Source organism: Ursus americanus, chromosome 14, assembly GCF_024610735.1.
Source record: "Ursus americanus isolate L20-20 chromosome 14, mUrsAme1.1.p, whole genome shotgun sequence".
NCBI lineage: Eukaryota > Metazoa > Chordata > Mammalia > Carnivora > Ursidae > Ursus > Ursus americanus.
In genome coordinates this window covers 30,767,337-30,791,813 of record NC_142140.1, presented here as the reverse complement: position 1 = coordinate 30,791,813, position 24,477 = coordinate 30,767,337, and the positions used below count along the sequence as shown (strand labels likewise).

Genomic DNA, 24,477 nt, shown 5'->3' with positions numbered 1-24,477 from the left:
ATAAAATGGAGTTGGTTATAGTGACAACCTCTTGGGATTATGAAGAATTTTGAAGTCGTTCATATTTATACAGCATTTAGAATGGTGCCTGGTACATGGAGGTTGTGACGAAAAATATAAATTAATAAATATGTTAAGCATATATTGAGTTCTTGATGCTTGTCAGATCTTGAACTGAGCGGGTTGAATATGCTCAAGTTTATTCCTCAGAACCTTGTAAGAGATTTTATGACTGCTCCCATTTCACAGTTGAGGACAACGAAGCTCAGAGAGGCACCAGGAACAGAATTTAAATATAGGCAATTAGATTCTGGAGCGCATGCTCTTAACTATAATCATCTACCAGAGATAGAAAGGAAGGAATAAGGAAATTCTGATCCCAAACCAAGCTTCCAGTCCATGGTTTAAAATATGGTAGGTGTAATGGGTATAGGGTTTCCTTTTGGGGTGATGAGAAACTTCTGGAATTAGGTCATACTGATGTTGGCATAATATTGTGAAAGTACTTAGTGCTACGGAATTGTTCACTTTAAAATGGTTAATTCTACCTTCCGTGTATTTTACCACAATAATAAAAAGATAGCAGTCATGAGGACAAGTAGCGCCCATGTAAAGAATATGTTGACTGCTCAACTTTGTTACCAATTACTGCAGACAGGTTGCGTCAAAACAATGGTCCCTCTTCTCCTTGAGTTTGATGTCTATTCCTGAAACAGGGATTCTTCTAGCTTTATTACAAAGGCATTCAATGCAAAATCTGAGTGTAATGAAATCTCCCTGTGGCAAGCCCATCACAACTGTCCCTCCTATAAGTTGAGAGGCATAATTATATTTTCTTCCCTGATAATAAAGTTCCTTGCATATTTTAAATCCTGAAGTGAGAAAGCTGGAAAGTGAAGAGTCCAGGAGGGATTTTGTTTTCTGTGAATAATAATTTTGCAAGACTGAAGGCAAAATGAAGAGGAATGAAATTAAGGGGAAGTATTAAGAAATATAAATTAAGCATAATTTGTTTTTAATTTTTGTTTTTACTGAAGTCTGTATGGAGTCCATTGTCTACTTGCTAGAAAAGAAAAACTGTGTTTTTAAAATTCTTCATAGTTGTTAGCACCAAAGCTTTAAGAAAATTTAATCCTCTAGTGAAGAGGGGCTAACAGTTGATAGTGTGGTATGGTTATGTTGGTTTAATTATGAAACAACAAAATTGTTGACCTACTGGGGTGATGACTTAACTGATAGTAATAAGGAAACTATTAAGGGTAGCCTTGGCTGGGGTTGATTCTTTAAGAGCTTGTTTGTCTTATTTTGCTTATTATATTTAACCCAAAACAGGGATATCAGACTAAATCATAAAATTTACAGTGGCAACATAAACCAAAAAATTGTAAGAGAGCCTCATGTGCCCTTTTCCCTTATTTTTTAGCCATGAAGAGGTGAGTGAAGGCCTATTTTATTAAAAAAAAAAAAAAAACTGGTCTCATGGAGAAGTACCTTAAGAAAGTTAAAAGAATTTCTATCTTGTGATAAACCACTGCAAATGCCGTGTGCAAAAACAGATTCTGACATATCTAAAATGAGTGGTACTTTTGCTGACAAACAAAAGAAAGACGGCAGAACAATGGAACAGACTACTGTTGCTACAAAAAAGGGCTGGTCATGGAACTCCAGACTCAGCTAAGGCCCAAAGAAATCAACACCAGATCCTCACCATTATCCTCCAAACTGTATTTTATTCCTTAATAACTTACCAGAGGAAACTCATGGGATGATGCTATGAGCTGCTAAATTCTCTGATTTCAAGGAAATAGGTTTCATACTTGGGAAACGTGATATTGCTTTTATTGAATTTGAAAATGGTGAGTGGGCCAGAGATGACAGGTGGGCTGGCTAAATCTTCCAAGGGACTTACAGTCACACTACCATGAAGATCATCAAGCCAAGAAATTATTTTTGGATATACTATTTTAAAGATTCAGTGTTTTTCATAGTGGTTATTCCAAAAACGTTGGTCACATCACTTTGCTAATTTTGAAGGTGGGGGAATAAACATTTAACATTTTTTGTGAAGGATTGAAAATAATCTTCAGAGATTTTTGTTGCTGCTATTTTTAGCCTCAGTAGACTTAGAAATGTGGAGGTCTTCATTTTGTACAATAAAATTGACTTATAGTCTAAAAATAATAGTACGTACCCTGGTACTATCATTCTAAAATCAGCATCAATGTTTTTGTAGCTTGTAGAAAAGAAAATGAACCTGTTGGTGGGTTTGTGGGTGAGGTGTGGAAGCAAAGAAAAGCTGGTGCACTGGTTTTCCTACCTGGAAAGGTGAACTTCAGAGGGCAATTTCTGGAGAATGGTATGTGTCCTCATCCCTCATGTCTCCCTTTCCTGAAGCTGCCACTCATTTCAGAAGTGAAGAAGCAAAATATGTGGGAAAGTATAGAAGTGTTCCAGGCTGCATTTTGATAATTGTTTTATTATATTTCCTAGTTCTTTGATGAAAGATGAGATGGCAGATCCACTTGTCAAGCTGCTTGGATGGTGTTGGACTCAGGTAAATAAGTGATATTTCTTTACAGTTACTAATGGGAAACCAAGAACCCAGTCCCCCCAAGATTGGATGTAGGCTACCAAATAGTCCATGCTAGAGAATGGTTCCTGTTTGATTTATTCTGAAAAACATACATGGGGAGCAAAGTTTTTATTTTGACTTACTTGGTTTCACTCATTCCCAGGATGATAAATGTTCTGCTTATGGGATAATATTTTATGCTTTTGAAGGTTTGAATCATTGAATTCTAAGTGTTGCAAGATGTATTGCCTCTCAAAATTTTTCTGATATTAGTGTGATCTGGGTCTTAATCTGATGGTCTAGAACGGTTACATTGGTCCAAGATGCCAATCACTGTCAGAAACATGGTATCATATTCCCTAGTCTACCATTAACCATGCATTGGTGATATTAGGCTTTGTGATTTCTATTTAAATAGCATAAGATGCATCAGCAGCAGAATGTTAGTGTTACTTTTTCTTATACATATTGAGAATGGCGTTTGTTAAAAGGTGAAACATGTTACCTCTTGTCCTGCTTTGTTTTTATAAATAATAATTGGTGTTATAGACTCTCCGGTGATCCCAGAACATCTTGCTTATGTTAATGTAGAATGGGATGTTGCTAATTTAGGGAAGGATGAAAAAAGAAAGAGAAATATGTTTTACCACGAAAATAGAATCATGTCCTGGGGCTAAACTTGGTCTGTCTTTTCCTTGTTCTGGAATTTTATTGTATATATTTCGGGGATAAGAGGTTAGAGCCTGGCCATGAAGCGCAGTTATTTAATCGTTTCCTAGATGGTGAAACTGTTTTCTAAGAACCTACCCTCTTGTGTGCCTTAGGTCCTTGATTTGTGTTCTCAGTACCTCGGACAGTTCCCCCCATTACCCCTCTATGGGATAATGGTCCTCAAACTGTGGTTTCCTATCACTTACACTTACAAATTATTAAAAACTCCAAAGGACTTTGGTTAAATATTTACTATATTAAAAATTAGAGGTAAGAATCTTAAATTTATATACGTATTTATTTTTAAGATAATAAAACTTTACATAATAACTACATTTTTCAAATGAACAATGGCTATGTTTTCCAAAACAAAAAGAAATTGGTGAGAAGAGTGGCATTGTTTTACAATTTTGCAAACCATTTTAGTATGGATTAACAGAAGACAGATTCTTTTATCTGCCAGTTGCAATCAATTTGTTGTGATAGGCTCAGGAAGGTTGAAGTATATGAAGAAAATTTGGTCTCACACAGATGTGTAGCTGTAAAAGAGATGAATATTTTAATGTCCTTTTTTAGATAACTCTGGGTATTCTTCTTTGATAATACACCTAAACTTGACAAGTGGTAGTTTTTCCAAAGCTATTTGCAGTATGAAATCTGAAACCATATGAATTAATGTTTTATATTTTGTAAAATTAAAATGAAGTGGTCTTTCTTACACTTTGAAAGGGTCTTTTACTTATGAAAGATTTTGTAACATCATGCATTGATTATTTGGAAAATATTGGTGCAGATCTGTCAAATGTTGACACATTTCAGTGCACAATATAAAAAAAATTACATTCATTAATATCACAATCCACCTTGTCAGAAAAATTTTTAGGCACTGGGAAACTTTTAAGCTCATAGACACAATTAAAAAAAAAAAACCTCAATTTTGCTTGAAAGCTTAAAATTTCAGCATTGGCAACAAATACTGTAAGTTCCCCTTGAAATGAGAGTTTAATTGTCTTCGGTTTAGAAAAAAATGTCTGCCAAATACCCAAGTATCAGTACCATTGTGTGTCCGTTGTTCTTTCAAGTAAAAATTGTGTTCCATTAAAAAAGTGGTTAGTTCAGGTCTCTGCTCAATCACAGAAGTGCTTCTCCTTAAGACAACCATCCTACTTCAGTTAGCAACAAAAGTAAGTTATGCAACTTTCCTGTTTTGTCCTACAGAATAGTAAAAAGATGTGTACTCAAAGGGCTAAGATTTAATAGGGTTCAACGTTTTTTAACTCCCTTATCAAGTATCTTTTTAAAAATTAACTCCTCCTCTTCCCTTTTCTGGATGCCAGTATGCAGGGAAGAGTTGGGAGGGAGTGTGTTTGGGAGAGAGATTGCCTTGATTTGTGCTAAGGCTCTCAGTTTTATCATATTTACTTTGCATCACTGGTGTAAAAGTCAAAAGGGTGTAAAATGCAATGTCTTAGGTTTATCACAACAATAGTTTTGACATAGTGGCTTCCGTACAAGGCTCTTTGGACCCTACTTTCTCTTCTGGGGTTCTGTGGATCACATTTTGAGAATTATTGCTCTGGAGTAACATTTTGTTCTGGGATAGTAATTCTTTGTGAAAATTTCCCCCGTCTTTTTCTTTTATGATTAACTCTCTGAACTTAACTAAGTCATCAGCTGTACTGTGATTCCCATCCTAAGTGTTTTACCTGTGTGAAATATTTATCTCTAAGTGAATTCCTTAGCAGATGTTCCCACTGAAAAATAAGTTAAGGCAGAGATTCTCAGAGAAGAAAAATATTAAAGAGCATTGATCCAAACCTTTAGTGACTAGGTAATATTATTGTGATCTAATCACAGTGGCAGAATGTTCCTCAAACGTCAAAACGAACAGCTCCATAATTTTCACGGTGTGCTATGTGACAGATGGCAAAAACTGTTTTGATTTTCTCCAATATCTGAGGAGCAGCAAGCAGAGCCTGTGCCTCCCACTTTACTCTCACTCTTTGTCATCTCTGGTCGGCCTGACAGTACACTGATTTTTACCTCTATGATCTGTTCTCTGGATGACTGTGTTTTCAATAGCTACTTAGTATAAAAATAAAATGTGCAGGTCCCATCAAATAAACTAATTAAGGCTTAGAAAGTGTCAAAATCCAAAAGCCAGGAGGAACAGATTAGGCACTGAGTATAAGACACACAGACCTGACACCTAATGTGTTGCCATGGCAACAGGAGAATCAATATCCCTCAACTGGGCAGATAGTTGACAGTAATTTTTGCTGGGTCAGAGAATTAGGAAGAGAGAGAACCACCTTCTGCTATGCAAAGACTTTCTCATTTTTAACCAAAAGCTTCTGAAGAATTTGTAAATTCTTGTTGTAAAATTGCAGTCAAGTCTAGGAGAAAGTGATGTCCATGGTGTTGGAGAAGGCCCTTACTTTGTAAAAGGGAAATTGTTGATTGCTGCATTTTCTTAAGATGCTCCCACTGTCTTCTCTGAAAATCAAAATACAAAGACAGGTGTTTCTTATGCATACTGTTCTCTATAAATGAGTGTTTAACATATGACTGAAAGCTGGCATGTGTTATCTCTTTCTTCTGTTTATGATTAACCATAACAGGCAAAGAATTTCTGCGTATGAGCTTCACTACTGTCTTGTCACATTAGAAGTTAGTATTTTCCTGGATGTAGTGTCACAAACACTTTGACATCCCATCCTGGCTACCAAAGAGATTAGATTAAACCTTACTTTGTATTTTGTGGAAATTTGTCATTTAGCAGAAAGAGCCTCAATGTTAACATCTATTTTTCCGAACATCCTTCTCAGACACAGCTGGTGTCTGAGTTAATTGGGACCTAATAATATCAGACCCAGTAGAACAAGATATTTCATATCAAACCCATTTAAAGAAAAATGGTGCTCCACACAATGCATAATGGAATGGATGATAAATAGCAAATAGAAAACAAAAATATTTATTATTACTGTTTTCCAAAACTTCCTACTCTAAGAGTCCAAATGTTTGTTTCTCTTTCTTCTTTTCTTTTTCTCTCTCTTTAACGTAACTTAATGAAACTGTTTTGAAACACTAGCCAAAAGTCAGTATATAACTTAGTCACATAAAGTTCTATATGTCTTTTCAGTAATGATTCCTGATGGCTCTCCTTCTTAAGTGGCACAATGTGATATTATGTTGAAATGAAAATATGGGCTTCAGTTTTAATACAAGGGCATTAACAGAAATGTCATCCCTAACAAATTAGGCACTGGGAAATCTGCCCAGGAGCCAGAAAACCATGCCCATTTTGCCTTTCGCTATAACTTATATAAACAAACCTCGTGATGTAAATGCCTGTGGGTTAGATTCCCAGTTGAGAGGCAGGTGACAGGCATCAGTGGGGAAATGCGGAGAGGCAGAATTTTTGTTTGTTTGTTTCAGACAAAGGATTTCTGGCCTGGGGCGATCCAGCTGCAGCTGCTGTCAATATTGAAGCAATGAGCCTATTTTTCTAACTAGATCAAAAAGAGGAAATTCTGACTGTGATTCACTATATCAGAAAGAGAGGAGGAAGGGAAGGAAGAGAAGGGAGTGGGGAGAGGGAGGGCTACAGAAAAGGGTGGTTATTAATTCTTGTGGGAATGATTTGCTAGAGCTGCCACTTTCAAATGAGAACAAACTATATCTGGATCCATTTGCAAGATAGGAGCCTAAAGGAAAGAGAAGAGTGGCGTGATTCTCTGCTGTACAAGTGAGAGGAGCTGGTAGGATCTGTGTTTTTTGAGAGAACTGCAAACCTCAAGAGCAACTGAATTCAGATCAGACTGATGAAGAACACGCTTGTTTTCTTATTTGCCAGTATGTCCTGTTCTATTTTTCCCTTTCTTGGCATCCCGTGATAGTGTTTTAAGAACAGACCTTCAGGGCCAGCCAGTGGCTATTCTTGTGGGTGAAGGTGACACTGCCCAGTGGGTGACCTTTGGTGACCTCACTCCAATCTGAACCTTGCTGGGTCTATAGCTCTCCTGTCCTCTTGTTACTGACCCATTGCTTGGGCCACTTTGAGAAACCTGAGTATACAGAAAAGTCCTTTTTTTCTACAACTTACCTTTCCCCATCCGTCTGCTTTTACTTCTTCGGTTGATAAATTAGGTACAATAAATGGGAAAAGAAAAGAAGAAAAGTAAATAAATCTGAGTAACTAAACAGAATGACTCCTTACAATTTATGTATGCATTCAAAAAATATTTGCTGGGGGAAAAAAAAAACCAACACACAAAATATTTGCTGAGTGACTTCTCCATGCCAGTGCTCTCTCAGACCCCTGGAGACAAACACAGAACTGGCAGGCAGGCAGGCACAGCCTCTGCCCTTCAAGGCCATGGCCAATTGAACCAATAAGGCACCTATTCTGGTTCATTTTGTTATTTTAGTTGAGCAGATTCTAAGGAATTAGCTTAAGCTATTCATTTTAAAGATATTTGAGTTTTGTGTGTATGCAGAAATTGACAAAATGAATTAGAAAAATATTATTTTATTACAAGTTTGGTCCAAATTATCTGGTTTCACAATATATACCATATCCTGTAACCAGGAAAAATATTATGAAGGTTAATAATAATTTCCAGGTTGCATAGGTATGGTTGAATAGCTCAGGAGAAACAAAACTCAAGCTCAGGGTAGCTCCTTCTCTTCAAGTCAGATGAGCTCTTTGGGAATAGTTGTGTGCCTTTTTGAGGACTGACAGGGGTTGTCCTAAAACTACACTCCCCAATGTGGCAGCCAATAGCTACGTTAGGCCATTTAAATGTAAACTTAAACTAATTAAAGTTATATTAAGTCATGTTAAAAATTTAGTTCCTCATTCATGCTAGCCATAGTTCAAGTGCTCAGTAGCCTCATGTTGCCTAGTGGCTACCATACAGAGGAGAGAATAATACAGAGCATTTCCGTTATTCCAGAAAGTTCTATTGGATAGTGCTGTCTAGAACATACCACTCAGCCAACCTTTCTCGGGCATCTGGTTTGTGCTAGGCATTGTCCTGCTGAAATCTGCTCTCAGGAGCATTTGGCCCAAGATAGAAGCTGATTACATGTAAGACAAGCAGAAGATGTGATAACATCAATGAGGGATGAAGACAGGGTTGCTGGGACAGGCAATAGTGTAGATAATTTACTGATGGTGAGGCCTTTTCAGGCCCTTTCAGGAGCTGACATTTGACTTGAATTTGGAGGCATGAGGACCCAGGTCTGTGAAATCCAGAAAAATAGTGTTTGGGGCACCAGAGACAGCATAAGGAAAACCACAGAGGTGGGAAAGAGCTAGGCTTTTTTGTAGTTTCTCATGCACAGAACTTTGAGCGATGTGACGGTGATGGTGACTGATAGTGACATTCCTTTACCTCAGTCACTACCTGGGCACCTTCACCAGGATGCTTTCTTACCCCATCTGGGCTCTCTGCCAACTCATATTACATTTTCTCAACTGTAACAGTACCCAGTTTCCCTGGTCTCAGAATGAAGTTGGGAGAAGTTGGAAAGAGCATATTTAGCTTTTATTAAAGATACTTATGTTTCAGGGATGGACATTTTCTGATTGTGGTTAATAATGAACTGTGGAAGCTTTTCTGGGTTAATGTTTGTTATTATCTTTGTCTTCAGAATTCCTTCCCAATTCAGACCTTAATGAAGCCTCTTCAGGAGGGTGGGTGAGGCTTTTCCTCTTCTCTGAGCAGAACTTTGAGTGCTCACCTTGCTTGAGTACATCATTCAAGTTCAGGGCGTCAGTGCCTTTGAAGCAGGGGCAGATGCACACTTTCTCATATGCCTCTGAGAATTTACAAGAGCTTGCTATGGAGAACTCCTCCCCTCTGGCACATGCAACAGGCCACAACTCACATTGATATTGGCTAATGGCCTATATTTAGAACTCCCTGTGATCTCCAGAAGCTTTGGTCCAGCTCTTGGAGAAGGGGAAGCAATATGCATTTGGGACTAGTAAGAAGACTCAGCAAAACCCCTACTGTACCATCTCCTGTAGACCAACAAGAAGAGTAATCCTTGAAACATGGGACTTAAACAATTTTTTTTTAAGTAGGTCACTCTGAGAAATGGGACTGTAATGATGAAATTAATGATGCATTAAGATAGGTACATAATGATGTCGCAGTGTTAAAGATGGTGCAAACTGGAAGGTCCTTGTGAGAAAGTTCCCCACTTAACAGAAAAGTTATCTGGAAATGAAACCCCAACTGAGCAGAGAGATAGTCCCCGAGCATACTACAAAGATTAGTCTTAGTCATTGTTCTTTTTGGCTTCCCAGATGCAGAATAGCAATCTAACTACAAAGCATGCAAATAGAAAGGCAAAGAGTATTGCAAGTAATAGATGGACTGTACTGCCTTCTGTATTATACATCTCTAATAGCCGAACACATTGTATTTAGGTGGACACTGCTGTGTATATCAAATATAATTTTCAAAGGGAGAGAGTTAATCAAATGTACTTGAAAGAGTGCTTTGTAAAACTACAAACACATGTTATTGAAGATGATTCGATTCTTCATAATAGAACACAACAAAACCAGCCACACGAAAGTATCTTCTCAATATTTACAATGATAGCACCATGAGTGGGATTGGGTGGGGGGAGACCGTTACTTTGAAGAAGGTTTAGTAATGTTTATATGCCGATGTCTGGCTGATGGGTCTTCAGAATTAACAATCATATAATACAAAAAATTAATGATCATACAAATTCTTAAAATATTAATAGAATCTGGGGTAAATAGGTATAAAAAGAATTACTTTGTGGAAGGGTTTTATTTTCCTAGTAGCTTTGTCAAATTGAGGAGAAAATGATTGAAGGGAAGGCTATTCAAAATAATTGGTTTGAATTTGGTTATTCTTTTTAGAGAAACCTCTCTCTCACTCTCTCTCTCCTTCCCTCCCCCCCCCGTGTGTGTGTGTGTGTGTGTGTGTGTGTGTGTGTGTGTGTGTGTCAGGGCTGCTCATTGCCTGAGAATGGAAGGGTGTGAATTATGAGGTGGCTCCTGGCTATACATACACCGAGGTATATGACCCTAAGAGAAATGAACTCTGTGGCCAGTTATTTTGTCTATATGATGCTAAGCATTTTCTTCCCTTCAATTTCATTTTTTTCATTGGACTGAATTGTATTGTCTTTGTGTTTATATACTGAGGCTCGTAATCATGTATCTCAAATTTGTATATTTTTGTATATACTGTATATTTTGTATATATTGTGTATATTTGTATATATTTACTTTGTGGATGTGTGAAAAAAATCTATATATGTGGTAAACTTAATATCATGAAAGAGGCTACCAGAAGTGTGTTTATTCTGGGCAGGCTAGGAAATTTTTTTTTCTATGTGTTCTCTGAGGACTTATTTTTGTATTACTTGAGTATTTAGATGGGACCTGGACCATGAGGAAATAGAAAAATATGTTACTGTCTTCATTTAGTAGCTAGTAAAACCATCTGGGATTATTAATAATTTTATGTGTCCTGTGACTTTTCATTTAGAAAGTTAGTGCTTCCCTTTTTACCATGCCAAACCGAATCTGGCAACTTACTAGTTTTAAGTAATACTTCTATAGAAATTTGAAAAGACATGATATTTTCTGCATATTCACATGTGGACTTTGGTATTATAAATGATAAAATTTTTGTTTGACTTCCTTTTTTAAAAAATTCTCAATTGAGAGTGTTTCAGAATAACCTGCTTATAAAATGCCGATGGCATCGACTTTATATTTTCTACCAAAATTGCTTTACTCATTAGCCTTACAAAACAGTATAATATTCAATTGATCCTAATGGTAAATGAATCAGATTGCTATGAAGCCCAGGCTATTTGGCTTAAATAAATCCCTATTAGTTTTTTATGTGTAGGTTTGGTTGATCTTTCTGCAACCAACAGGAGGAAGAAATGCACTTGGGAAAAAAAAAGCACTTTGGGAAAGGTGGGAGAGATCATGTTACAGATTGAATTGTGTCCTCTCAAAATTCGTGTGTTGAAGCCCTCACCCCCAGCACCTCAGAATGTGACCTTATTTGGAAATCCGGTCATGGCAGATGTAATTAGTTAAGTTGAGGTCATATTGGAGTAGGGTGGTACTCGACTGATGATCTTATAAGAAGGGGAGATTTAGACAGATGGCAAGCAGAACACAAGGGGGATGTATGTGATGATGAATGTAGAGATCAGGGTGATGCTTCTATAAGCCAAGGAATGCCAAAGATGGCCAGCAAATCACCAAAAGCTAGGAGAGCAGCAGAATCTCCCTCCTAGCGCTAAGAAGGAACCAACCCTGCTGGTACCTTTTAGGTCCGGTGCTGTGAGACAATACATTCGTGTTGCGTAAGCTGCTTAGTTTGCAGTACTTTGTTACATCAGTCCTAGGACGCTAATACAGATTGCAAAGGGGAAAACACAGAACAATCACTGGGATCATGATGGCCACTCATCATTCGTACATAGTGGTGGTATGTTGCCAGGCTAGAAAAGGAATTCTTAGTAAGACCCCAGATGTGGGCAGCATTGGGCTATTTACCAACATCGTCATAAAGAAGCTGAGTTATTAAAGGCTCTCCGATCACTGGGTAATTCAGCTCTTGACATTGATGGATGGAACTTGGCTTTTCCTCTCTGCCAGAGCTGCTGACTGGGTAAATGTTTTATTCATGAGGCCTGGGGCAGGAAGGGATGCTAAGGGTTTAAGAATATTTTAAGAAACTCTTTGAGACATGAGGCAAGTTATCAGGAGGTGTAAAGCAAGGAAGCTGGGTACTACATCAACCTAGCTGGACAATTCAGCCCTTACAAAAGCTGGAAGAAGTGACTGCCCATGGTCTTGGGAAGCCATTCTGTGTTCTTTGTCGTATTTTGTATTGACTTGCATCCATGGTTACAACTCACAGAAGCAGGAGTTCCTGCTGTGGCTTGAGGGTCCCAATTTGGACTATGACCCAATTTGGAGGATAGTCTTAGTCTTGGAAGTTCTACCTGCCCATGGATCTAGACTTGGGATCTTTCCCCTGAATTGGCAACTGCTTGAGCCAAGGGAGTCATTTAAATGACAGCATGTAGCTTTAGCTTAAAGTCTCAGGAGGCCCATTTGCTACACATTTTAATTAGCTATTAACAAAATGGTATTTCAAATTATTTAGCACAACAGATTATTTTTTTGCCAGGAGGATGGAGAGAAGCTTGAGTGTAGACAAGTTGCCAATGTGACTCTCTTCTTTCTCCACATAAACAAAAGACTTTTATATGATAGTAGGTTTTAATAAAGAATGTTTGTACTTATTCAGATAGCCATAATGATGGAAATTCTGGGTATATGTAATGAATCATAATGAAAATGCCCTTTGTCCTTTAACTCTCTCTTATGACCTGAGAATTTTAATATTTCATAGTACCTACTAATACAGTTTTAAAAATACTTAGACTCGTAAGAAAGAGCCAAGAATGAAGCATAGCTGGCACATAGTTGTCAATCCAAGCATTTTGTCATTGCCAAGGAAGCATGCACCTAAGTCCAGAAGAATCTTTGCAAATTTTATAACTCTGTTGAAACTAAACCAGGCTAAAATGAAGAGTTAAAATATAGAATACATCAGTGGTTAAAAACCAGACAAGTCCTATGTATCCATTGCCCTTTTTGTTTGGGGAAGTTTCAGTGTTAGAGAACCTAAGAACTTTCCCTTGGGTCTTGATTAGGGAAAAAATCAAAGAGCAGAAATTGACAGGGACAGCCACTCTAAAACATGCTGTCAAGATGCATCAAAATATGCCACTACATCCTCCCCTTTCTATCTGTCAGAGCCATTGATTATTTTCAATGAAGAAAGCCAGTGACAGTTGCTGGAATTGTAGAACTCGGCATAGCAACTAGGTGATGCCTGTCACTCTCTAAATAGACAAGAAAAAATTTATTCTCTGCATCACAAGCATATTTTTGGAAGCATAGTTAAGTACAGTTTCATAAAGTATAACAACAAAATGCAGCAAAGTGAAATATCTTAGACCCCCAAGACTTTTCTCTTGGGCTTGTTAGGATTATCCACGAAACTGCTTATTTTATGTCTGTCTTTCAAAACAAAACAGTTCTTGACCTTTTCCTGTTTCTTTGCTGGGTAAGAGGTTCTTCGCCACCCTGGAGCATTCAGGGATTCCAGGAACACAATGTGTCTGGCCAGTCACTGTTGGTCACACAGGTTGCTAAAGGTTGGGTTGTGTGGGAACAGTTGAAGGCTTGCATATTTTAGGACATATTTTATGGTTGTCTGTATCCCAGAAAATGAGTAGAACCCACGATGGAAGTTTACTAATGCTAAAAAAAAAAAAAAAAAAAAAAGTTGAACACCGATGATTCTTGCTAGCAGCGGTAGAGGTATGAGCAATAGCTCATTTCTCGGGGCAGCCAGGGTATCGTCCAGAAACCGGGGGCAGGGTCATATTAAAGGGGAGCCGTGCAGGGGTTAAAGTCCCTGTGCTCTTGCCAGGGGCTACTGAGGTGTGACGTGAGGCTGCATCCCACCTGCATGGCTTTCCTTGGTTCTGAGCCTTCCCTGCGATTTTGAGTTTCCCAACATCCTTTTCAATAAATTCCTATTCTGCTTCTATCAGCCAGAGCCTTTTTTTTTTTTTTTTCTTCTTTGGAACTAAGAAACCTCACTGATGAAATGTTGTGACTTCAGTTTGCTTGCAAAACCTCAGAGGGTTCAAAATGTGGTCAGGTTAGAGCAAAGCTGTTAACTAGAACCTACTGTATGAATATAAGGTGGTATTTGGTGGTTTTTTTCTCTGTCAAGTTCTATTACCTCAACGTGCTCAGCCAATACTAGAAAAAAAAATAAAAGGAGCTTATTTGCTATAATACAAAATTAATAGCGATAACAGTGGCAGTAGCAGCTAACATTTATTGAGATCTTATGCTATGCCAGGCTCTGTGCTAAAAGCCTGTTCAGAGTTTTTATTGAATTATCCCAACAATCCTAAGCCAAAAGTATTGTTATTATTACCATCCTATTTCTGTGGAAAATGAAGCACAGAGAGGTTTTGTAACTTGCTGAGCAGCATGGAGCTAGGAAACATGAAACACGGGTTTGAATCAAAGAGCTGTCTGATATATAACTTGAGACCTAAACTTGTCTACACTTAATTGTCTGCTTCTGACTTTTAAAAAGCCAGACAGTTTCAAATGGGTCCTACTGATACCTTAAAAGAAAATAGGTATCCAAGTCGTCGTTAAAGAATTATACAGGGGAGCCTGGGTGGCTCAGTCAGTTAAGTGTCTGCCTTCGGCTCTGGTCCTGATCCCAGAGTCCTGGGATGGAACCCTGCCTGGGGCTCCCTGCTCAGTGGGGAGTCTGCTTGTCCCTCTCCCCTGGCCTTCCCCCTGCTCATTCTCTCTCTCTCAAATAAATAAGATTACATTTATTTATTTGAGAGAGGGAGAGGGAGAGAGAAAACACGTGAGAGAGCATGAGTAGGGGGAGGGGCAGAGGGAGAAGGAGAAACAGACCCTCTCTGAGCAGGAAGCCCCATGCAGGGAAGGATCCCAGGACCGCAGATCACGACCTGAGCTGAAGGCAGATGCTTAACGGACTGAGCCACCCAGGCTCCCAGTAAATAAAATCTTTGAAAAAAAAAAAAAAGAATTATATGTAAGACAATCCCCCAAACAGATCATAACTTCATTAGTTTCGTTTGAAAGGAAGGTACATTGGCTTGCTTTTTATAATAAAAAAGGAGGGGGGTCCCTGGGTGGCTCAGTTGGTTGAGTGTCAGACTCTTAATATCAGCTCAGGTCCAATGGTGATCTCAGGGTCCTGAGCTCCAGCCCGGGGCTGTGTGGCACTCAGCTCAGGAGTCTGCTTCTCTCTCTCTCTCTCTCTCTCTCTCTCTCTCTCTCTCTCTCTCTCTCCCTTTGCCCACTCCCCCCGCCGCCCACACACACTTCAAGCCCCACACTCTCTGAAATAAATAAGTCTTAACAACAACAAAAAAAAGTGAAGGGAATGATCTTTCAGAAGGTGGGTGGGGAACAGGGTTGGGAAAACCCAGGGGATGTGGTGTACAGTTTTTAAACATTTCGGTCTACACATTATATTACTTGTTATCACCCAAATTTATACCTGCAGCTAGCTAGAGCCATACTAACTAGAACAATTTTTGTTTTGCTTTGTTTTGTTTTTGAGATTAGTTCATTGGTTTCAGGAAGAAAAAAAAAAATGGCACTGGAGATATTTCCCTGATAGACTCAGCTTAAGTCTAACTGGCAAAACAGTATTTCCCAGCGTTCAGCACATACTGTTCTGCCATTAGCCACATACACAAGCAACTGCATCTGCAGGAGACATTTTAAATGTATAAACATTAATTTATCTATTTGAAATTCATAGTAATAAGCTCTGCTTAAGAGTATAATTTAAAGCTCTTCAGAAGAAAAATGTAAAGGATTAATAGCTTAAATCAGGAATAAGTATATTGGAATATATTGGGTGCCATGCTCTGATGGGTATTGTCAAAGAATCTCCTTATGCTTATTGAGGAAAAATGCTATTTGGTTTCCTTGGAAATTTTTAAACAGTTTATAAAATTAAAACGTAGAATCCTTGGAGATTTTCTATCTTCAGCTGAGCAAAAATGTTTTTTAAAGAAAGTTCCCTTAAAAATATTTGAAAACAAATCTGTTATAGAAATGCCAAGAAAAATTTTCCAGGGAAAAGTCAGCTTATATTTTAACAGAGTAAATGCCAAACATATTCATCTCTAAAAAATAGAATATATACATATATTTAAATGTTCAATTATATGCAATACATAAAATGGAATAAACGTGAAATATATATATACATACAACATGCAAATGCAGATTCTATAAAATATTCATAGTTAAAAATTGGTACAATTATAACAGATTAGAGCTGGTTTATACTCTTGTTGCTTTTCTCTTGCCGTAGCTAGTTCTGCTTGCCCTTGGATCACATTATATCATTAAATCTTGTGATAATTTGAAAGAAGTATTGCTCCCAGCTGCTGCTGTAGAAACAAACTAAAGAGATAGTTTGAACTGGCATGAGAAGATCAGACAAGCTGTGTTATAAGAATTCCCCTTTCTGAACTCACATTTGCATGTTGTTGTAGATTTAGCAAAGGTGAAAATCTCTGAGAGGCTAATACATAGAATGGGACACTAATCCATGATCATCACTGGTGCACAGACACCTCAGTTTGTGTGTGTTAACTAGGTGTGTCTGGTGCGCCTTCTGTGAGTGCTACTACTGCAGTCCTGCTTTGGCTCCCTAGTCTTCATTTTCTTCCTCCATTGTGCTATGGATATAAGCTTTCTGTATTTTACATGGAAGAAAGGATTTAGAAACACTTTAGAAATATTACTGCGGATATTTTAGGTTTGAAGACATTAGGTTTAAAAGAAGAATGTGAAAACAAATGAAGGAGCTCGCTTTGCATAGTATGATAGAAGCTTACAGAATTTGTTACCCCAGAAATGGTCAATTTTTTTTCAAAGAGAGAAAGTCCTGCAGAGAACTAGGTAAATATTTGGAAGGTTGATCTATGAGGACTTATGAAGCAAATTGCTAGCAACTCGTTGTTTGGCAGACTTTTGACTTCGTGGACCTAACCTTCATCCCTCAACAGAAAAGGAATAATTTGTGAGGTAAAATATCAGTCTGACTTTATTTTCTTTTATTTATTCATGACATATTTATTGAATGTCTACTATATGCCAGGCTTTACACTTGACAGTCTGTGTGACGAATGATGCAACTACTTTCCCTTGCTGAATGGAACTTAAGTTGGGTGGGCGAGAGGGATGGTGGTATTACTGGCTGAATGCAATAGGGCAAGTAGGGAGTGCCGGTCTCAAGGAGCTCAAGAAGGTTTCCAGGTTGAAGGGATTATACTGGGGCTTAAGGGAATAAGAAGTCAGCAGGAAAAGTAAGGGTTAGGGGTGAGAGTGTTCTGCATCAAGAGGGAGCAGGTGCTAGTGCTTGGAGGTAAGGAAGAACCTGGGATGCCTGAAGATGCTAGCAAGTTCTGTACACTGCAGTTGGTCCAAGATTAATAAACTAGACACAGGTTACAGTGGAGTGATGAGAAGTGTGAAAACACAGAGCCCTGGCCCATGAACAAATGACTTCAGTGACCAATAAAGGAAGGCAAAAAACAGGTGAAATGAAGCCAAGCAGCCAGGCTAGATCTCAAGACTAAATGAGAAACTCAGCATAAATGCTGGTGGCTAGCAGCTTCAAGGGAGGCAGACGAACCGCACATCCCAGAGATGGATTTCCTGCAGTGGACACAGGAAGGCCAGCAGTGATAGACAGTGCTCTGGAAAATGGTTGAGAGTGTCTGGAAGCAGCATTCGTTCAAGAGCAGGTCTCAGCGGGCTGACATGGTGGATGGTGATGAACATGGAAAGAGTGTGTTGTTTGGAAGATGGATGGGGGTGAGTGTGTGTAAGATCTGACTTTCCTTTGGGAAGAAATTAGGTAGGTTTCCTGTAGAAGCTTTGTCTGTTCCCAAAAGCTTCTATGCGATATAAATTTGGGGATCATGATGAAGGATCCGTTATTGGCTCTTCCACATTAATAATGGTCATTTATTTTTAGAAAGATACTTCTTTTAAAAAATTAAATGAAATACATTGATGAGACAAAAGTGTGGAAAATTACTTAGGAAACACCTATGTGCCTTCTGCCCAGCTTTATCAAATACGAGTTTTGCCAAATTTGCATAAGATATTTTTAAGAAATGAAACGTTGCAGGTATGTTAAATTCCCATGTATATCACTCTTGAGTCCCATTCCCTCCCTCCTGCCAGAGGGAATAGTTTTCCTGAATTTAGGGTTTGCTAATCATCTGTGTGGTATTTTTCTTTTTTAAATAATTTTGCTACATTTTGTATCCTTAAATAATATATACAAGTGATATTTTTAAAACTATATAAATGGTATTGGGCTATAAATATATATGTATGTATAAAATCAATATATATGTATATATAATCTCTATATATATATAATCAATATATCATTCTGCATTATTTTTCACTCAGCATTATGCTTTTATGATTTTTCTATATTGATACAGAAGCTGTAGTTGATACTTTCAACTGCTTACTAGTATTTCATTATATTCATATATTTTAATTACAATATTTACATAGCTTTACAAATTTTTGCTATTATAAATAATGGTGCAATGAGTGTTATTTTACTTGCCTTCTTGTGGAAATAGGAAGAAGTATGGATGGGGTATGTATGCCTAGATGTGGAAGAACTGTCACAGGAAACCTATCCAATTTTACTAAATATTGCCGCCTGCTTTCCAAGGTGGCCTTATCAGCTTCTGCTCCCAGCAGCTGTGTATGGAAGGTCTTCCTGCTCTGAATCTTTGTCAGCACGTAGTGTTGTCCAACATTTAAATCTGTGTCAATCTAATGAGTGTGAAATGGTGTCTCAGCCAGGGTCTAGCCAGGAATGCTCTAGGCCCTTCAACAAAGCAAATTTAATACAAGTAACTGGGCAGTTGGCAGCCCAGCTGAGAAGCTAAGCAGGCTGGTGATACAATATCCACCGTAGTAAAAGGCCGCTGTCAACCCTAGGACTAGAGGGATAAATGGAGAAGGTAGTGGGACCAAAGCCCAGAAGCTGGGGCCACCTGTCAGAAACTGAAACCAGTCTGGGGAATGGAATGTGAGAGTGAAGGCACAGAGGCTCATGGAGGCTGACAGAGATCCTCCAAGAAGCAAAGAGAAAAGGGGAGAGGTGCCAGGCTTTCCTTTGCCTGCCCACCCCCCATCTCCTCCCCGTGTCTCTCACTTGGCTAAAATTACCTGCAGGCCAGAAGTTACTTGGGATATAAAGAAGAGCAGGGCAAGAGCAGAAAATCAATCTAAAAGCAAACAGACCGTTGACTAGAACAGGTGCTATTGCATTATGGTTTAGTTTTCATGTCTCTGATTTTCAGTGAATGTATTTTTTAAAGATATTTTAAATTTAAATGTAATTAATTAACATATATTATTAGTTTCAGACGTAGAGGTCAGTGATTCATCAGTTGCATATAACACCCAGTGCTCATTACAATCACATGCCCTCCTTAATGTCCATCACCCTGTTACCCCATCCCCCACACCCCCCAGCAATTCTCAGTTTGTTTTCCTATGATTAAGAGTCTCTTATGGTTTATCTCCCTCTCTGATTTCATTTTGTTTTATTTTTTCCTCTCTTTCTCCATGATCCTCTGTTTTGTTTCTTAAATTCCACATATGAGATCCTATGATAATTGTCTTTCTCTGATTAACTTATTTCGCTTAGCATAATACCCTCTAGTTCCATCCACATCGTTGCAAACAGCAAGATTTCATTTTTTTTTTGATGGCTGAGTAGTATTCCATTGTAGATATATATACCACATCTTCTTTATCCATTCATCTGTCGATGGACATCTGGGCCCTTTCCATAGTTAGGCTATTGTGGACATTGCTGCTATAAACATTGGGGTGCATGTGCCCCTTTGAATGTTTGTATCCTTTAGATAAATACCTAGTAGTGCAATTACTGGGTCATTGAGTAACTCTATTTTCAACTTTTTGAGGAATTTCCATTCTGTTTTCCAGAGTGGCTTCACCAGTTTGCATGTTGGTGAGGATGTGGAGAAAGAGAAACCCTCTTACACTGTTGATGGGAATGCAATCTGGTTCAGTGAATGTATTTTATTTTATTTTATTTATTTTATTTTATTTTTTTAAAGATTTTATTTATTTATTTGACAGAGACAGAGACAGCCAGCGAGAGAGGGAACACAAGCAGGGGGAGTGGGAGAGGAAGAAGCAGGCTCCTAGCGGAGGAGCCTGACGTGGGGCTCGATCCCATAACGCCGGGATCACGCCCTGAGCCGAAGGCAGACGCTTAACCGCTGTGCCACCCAGGCGCCCCTCAGTGAATGTATTTTAAACCTTTATTGGTCGTTCTGTTTCCTGTGAATTTTTTCAATTTGCTTTGTCCATATTTTTCCTATTAGCTGTCAATTTTTAATTTATTTTTGGGATTCCTTGTATATTATAGATATTAATCATTGTCAGTTATATGTATTGCTAATGTAACTCAAAATCTGTGGCTAATTTTTCACTTTTTATGGTATCTTTCATGGTACAGAAGTTTTAAAAGCTAATATACAAACTTGTCAGTGTTTACCTTCAAGGTTTGTTCGAGGAGATCCTTTCCTATTCTGAATCACATTCCCCTATATTCTCCTTCCAAAGCTCTGTTTCACATTTCATATTTGTCTTTAATGGACTGGGAGCTTATTTTTTATGGTGTGATATAGGCATCTTAACATGTTCTTCCATAAAGATAATCAATTGTCTCAGGCCATTTTAAAATACTCTACCAATTTTTTTTATTGCTATTCTTTTCATGTATAGAGTTTCTGTGTATGTGTTGGTTCCTTCTGGTGTAAATCTGTTTCTGTGATATCAGCTCTGTGTCATTGGTCTGGTTTATATTCCTGAACAACAGCATCCTGTCTTAATATAGCTTTAAAATAAGACCTGATTGCTATCAAGAATAGTCCCTTCCATTTTGGCTAGGGTATTTCAGACTCTTAGGTACTTTGTATAAATTTTGAGATCATTTTGCCAAGTACCATGAAAAAACTGTTAAGATTTTAATTCATGTTTTGCTGAATGTATAGATTAGTATGAGCAAAATGGTCACTTTTATAATTGTATTTCTCATCACTAACATGGTATATGTCTCCTACATGTTTTTGTCTTAATATAAAAATATTGTATATGTTTTATGATTTTGTCCGTAAAACTATTACACACTTTTTTTTTTTTAAGATTTTATTTATTTATTTGACAGAGATAGAGACAGCCAGCGAGAGAGGGAACACAAGCAGGGGGAGTGGGAGAGGAAGAAGCAGGCTCATAGCGGAGGAGCCTGATGTGGGGCTCGATCCCATAACGCCGGGATCACGCCCTGAGCCGAAGGCAGACGCTTAACCGCTGTGCCACCCAGGCGCCCCATCTATTACACACTTTTGGTTGCTTTTTTCCACTTGCTATATTTTTGTTTGGACTATCATTAAAAATGGAATTTTGAAAGTAGCATTTCAAATTAATTGCTGCTTGTGCAAAAGAACATAAATAATTCTTATGTAACCAACTTATACCCGGAGAACTTGCTAAACTATTTCATTAGTTCTGTGTCTATAGAATCTCTTGGATTTTCGTAAAGACAAATCATAGAGTATATGAATTATGACAAATTTATTTCTATCTTCCCAACCCTTATGCCTTTGACTGACTTTTTGTGTCTTACTCTACTGGTTGGCATCCTTTGAACAGAGATCATGACAGCTGCTTGTTCTTAGCTTTGGAAGGTATTGTAATGTTGCAGCACTAAACATACTTTTTATTCTGAGATTTTTTATTTACTTTTTCAGGTTAAAGAATTTCACTTTTCTTCCCAGTTGGCTGAAAGTTTTGTTTAAATGTAATTAAATAATAAGTATTGTTTTGCATCAGGTGCTTTTCCTACTTCTATTGAGATGATCAAATGACTTCTCTGAAGTTCTTTGAAGACTAATGCTCTGCCTGAGTAAAATCTGAACTTGAAAAACACAAAAATCAATACTGTATATTTTCTATGGACATAGATAGATGTAAAAGCATTTTTTAAAGGGTGGTAAGACTACATACAGAAATGATTCTAGGTGGTACTTGTGCAGAGAGAGAGAGAGAAGTGGAAAGATGAGTGCAGATAGGACTGGGGATGGTGGAGCAATATTCTAATATTTCTCTTAAATGGGTACATGACTTTCATAATTGTTTTAACAATGTGTACACAGAAAAAAGTCATATAAAATTAATGATAAATTTTGAGTGCTAGAATATGTACAAATGCTACTTTCTGCACTTTTCTATAATTTTCTAATTTACAAGAAAAGCAAAAAAAAGCCATTTAGAAAGTATTATTCATCTTGTTTACAGATGACATAGGATTTAAATTGTTCAAGTTTGGTCTTAATATTTGGAATCAGAAAGTTGAAAGCATGAACTTCTTCATGCACATAATCAATCAATTAAAACTCTTGTATTTAAGTACCTAATTGAGTATGGATTGGGCAAGATAATTATATAGACATCATCTAATAATATGGATGGGAAATATAGAGAAGCTTTTCAAAGAAGCACTGAACCAACATGTAAATCAAAGATGAAATATTGCTGTCACATTCAGACCAATAGTAATAGTGTTTCTTGGTTGAGTCTAACTGTTTTTAATAGGCAGCCAATTCCTATTCCCTTTATATTACTTAACAGGGTATTTCTTTCTGGAAGTGTCTCTCTCACTGTAATTTTAATGTTTTTCTATGTTTGGGACCCAGGAACTTGAAAAATCAACCTTTTCCCTCATATATGAAGTAAGAGTAAAATGTTCTACCATAGGAGTTTGAACACCCAGTGCTGGGTTGTCCAACTGACAGATGGACAGTTTGAGCATAGGCTTAGGGTGTTAGCAGAATGCAGATAGATAGATGGGTAGATAGATAGAGACATACATGATAGGTGCATGTATATGTATGTATGTATAGATACATATATAGTTAAACTTGATATTTCAAATAAAAAAATGAAAGCCGTAATTAGAAGAATTGGAGTGGGCTTAGGCTTACTTAAAGCTCTGGCGTTAATTTATTTTGGAATGACATGTGAGGGGTGGATGGGGGAGTAAGTACCATGGTTTTCCAGTGTTTTGGACAGCTAAACATTTAAATCTGGCCAAATGAACACATCTCCTACTGACCAACACCAAAAAGGAGGGGTCTTTGTGACTGACTTTGTATTTTCAGACAGGTAATCTAGATATTCACCAAAGGCGTGGAAGCTGAGCCAGGCGTGATGTACATAGAGTGAAGATTGAGCTGGGCATAGCTAAGAAGGGGTGTGTGTATGTGTGTGTAAAATATGGATTCAATCTTGAACAAGGTAAAAAATAATCAAATCCTCTCTGATTAAATGTCAAATGGCTTCGAAGAAAAAATTTTTCCCAAATGGCAGTAGTGGATTAGCCCATGAAGGAAAAAGAAAAGGCTAGATTCTGAGCATAAGAGGGTCTGGGGAACATGATTGCTGCTGTGAGGAAGGACATGTAGGCAGAAAGAAAAGATGGGCAAAAGGCACGAGGAGTAAGACAGATGGTATCCACACAGTCTTTCTCCTGGCATCCACACTGATGTCCTTCCCTGAACTTGTTCATGCTTCTAGAAACCTCCTCGTTTGTTTTCCGACTCCAGTCCGCACCCTGATATAGGCAACATAAGTCCAGGAGAGGGAGAGGTCCATGGCCAGTGTATTAGTGACTCCAAATGCACTGCTAGATATGAAGCTGCTGGGCAAATAGGCTTCATTTTTGTTCTGGATACACACACAGTGTAGAGATAGGTTTTTTACACTTTGTCATACTGTTTGAGGTTACAAATAGGAAGCAAAGGAATTGGAAATTGTTAGGCTTGAATAATGTCAGGGCCATGTTTTATGGGAACAGCAGGTCTGAAGCTATTAGACATGTAGATCTATCTTAATCTTTGCTCTCACGACCATTATTTTACTAAACACTAATATAATAGTATTTTTTCAAATGTCAGAAGTGGTTGCTTTGTGTGGTTTTATAAAGATGGATACATAAGCAAGTCAGGTGCTTAAGGGTTAGGCTTTGGAGCCAGGTTTGAATAGGAGCTTCACTATGCTCTACCTGAGTAACCTTGGACTTCCCCGAGCCTCCATTTCCTCATCTATAAATGAAGTAATAATACCTCCTTCCTACATTTCCTATGAGGAATAAATTATACAGCGTAATAAAACTTAGTGCCGTGCACAGTGTAAAGTACTCAGGGAATGGTGACAGTGCTGTAGAGGTGATAATTACTCAACATTGAATTTATCAATAGTATATTTCATGTTTCTATAACAATAGTATTGTAATCTGTTGCATATAAAAACACCCAACTTTAATGGCTTGACCAAATGGGGGTGTATTTTTTCTCATGTGCAAAAAGAGGCACCTTAGGGCTTGTATGTCTGATGGAGCAAATCCTCAAACACCCAAGTTCCTTCCATTTTC

General features: G+C 37.9%; 1 long non-coding RNA gene across 4 annotated transcripts in view; it reads left to right on the top strand.

Moving 5' to 3' along the window:
• The window catches only part of LOC123798808 (uncharacterized), a 587,079-nt gene that overhangs the window by 423,969 nt on the left and 138,633 nt on the right, over positions 1 to 24,477 (top strand). For 3 of the 4 annotated variants that reach the window (XR_015726659.1, XR_006781406.2, XR_015726658.1), the window contains one exon: positions 2,491 to 2,554. This is a non-coding gene — a long non-coding RNA (uncharacterized LOC123798808). Of the gene's footprint in view, positions 1 to 2,490; positions 3,420 to 24,477 lie in introns of those variants that run through there. The other variant, XR_006781407.2, reaches the window with a different exon arrangement.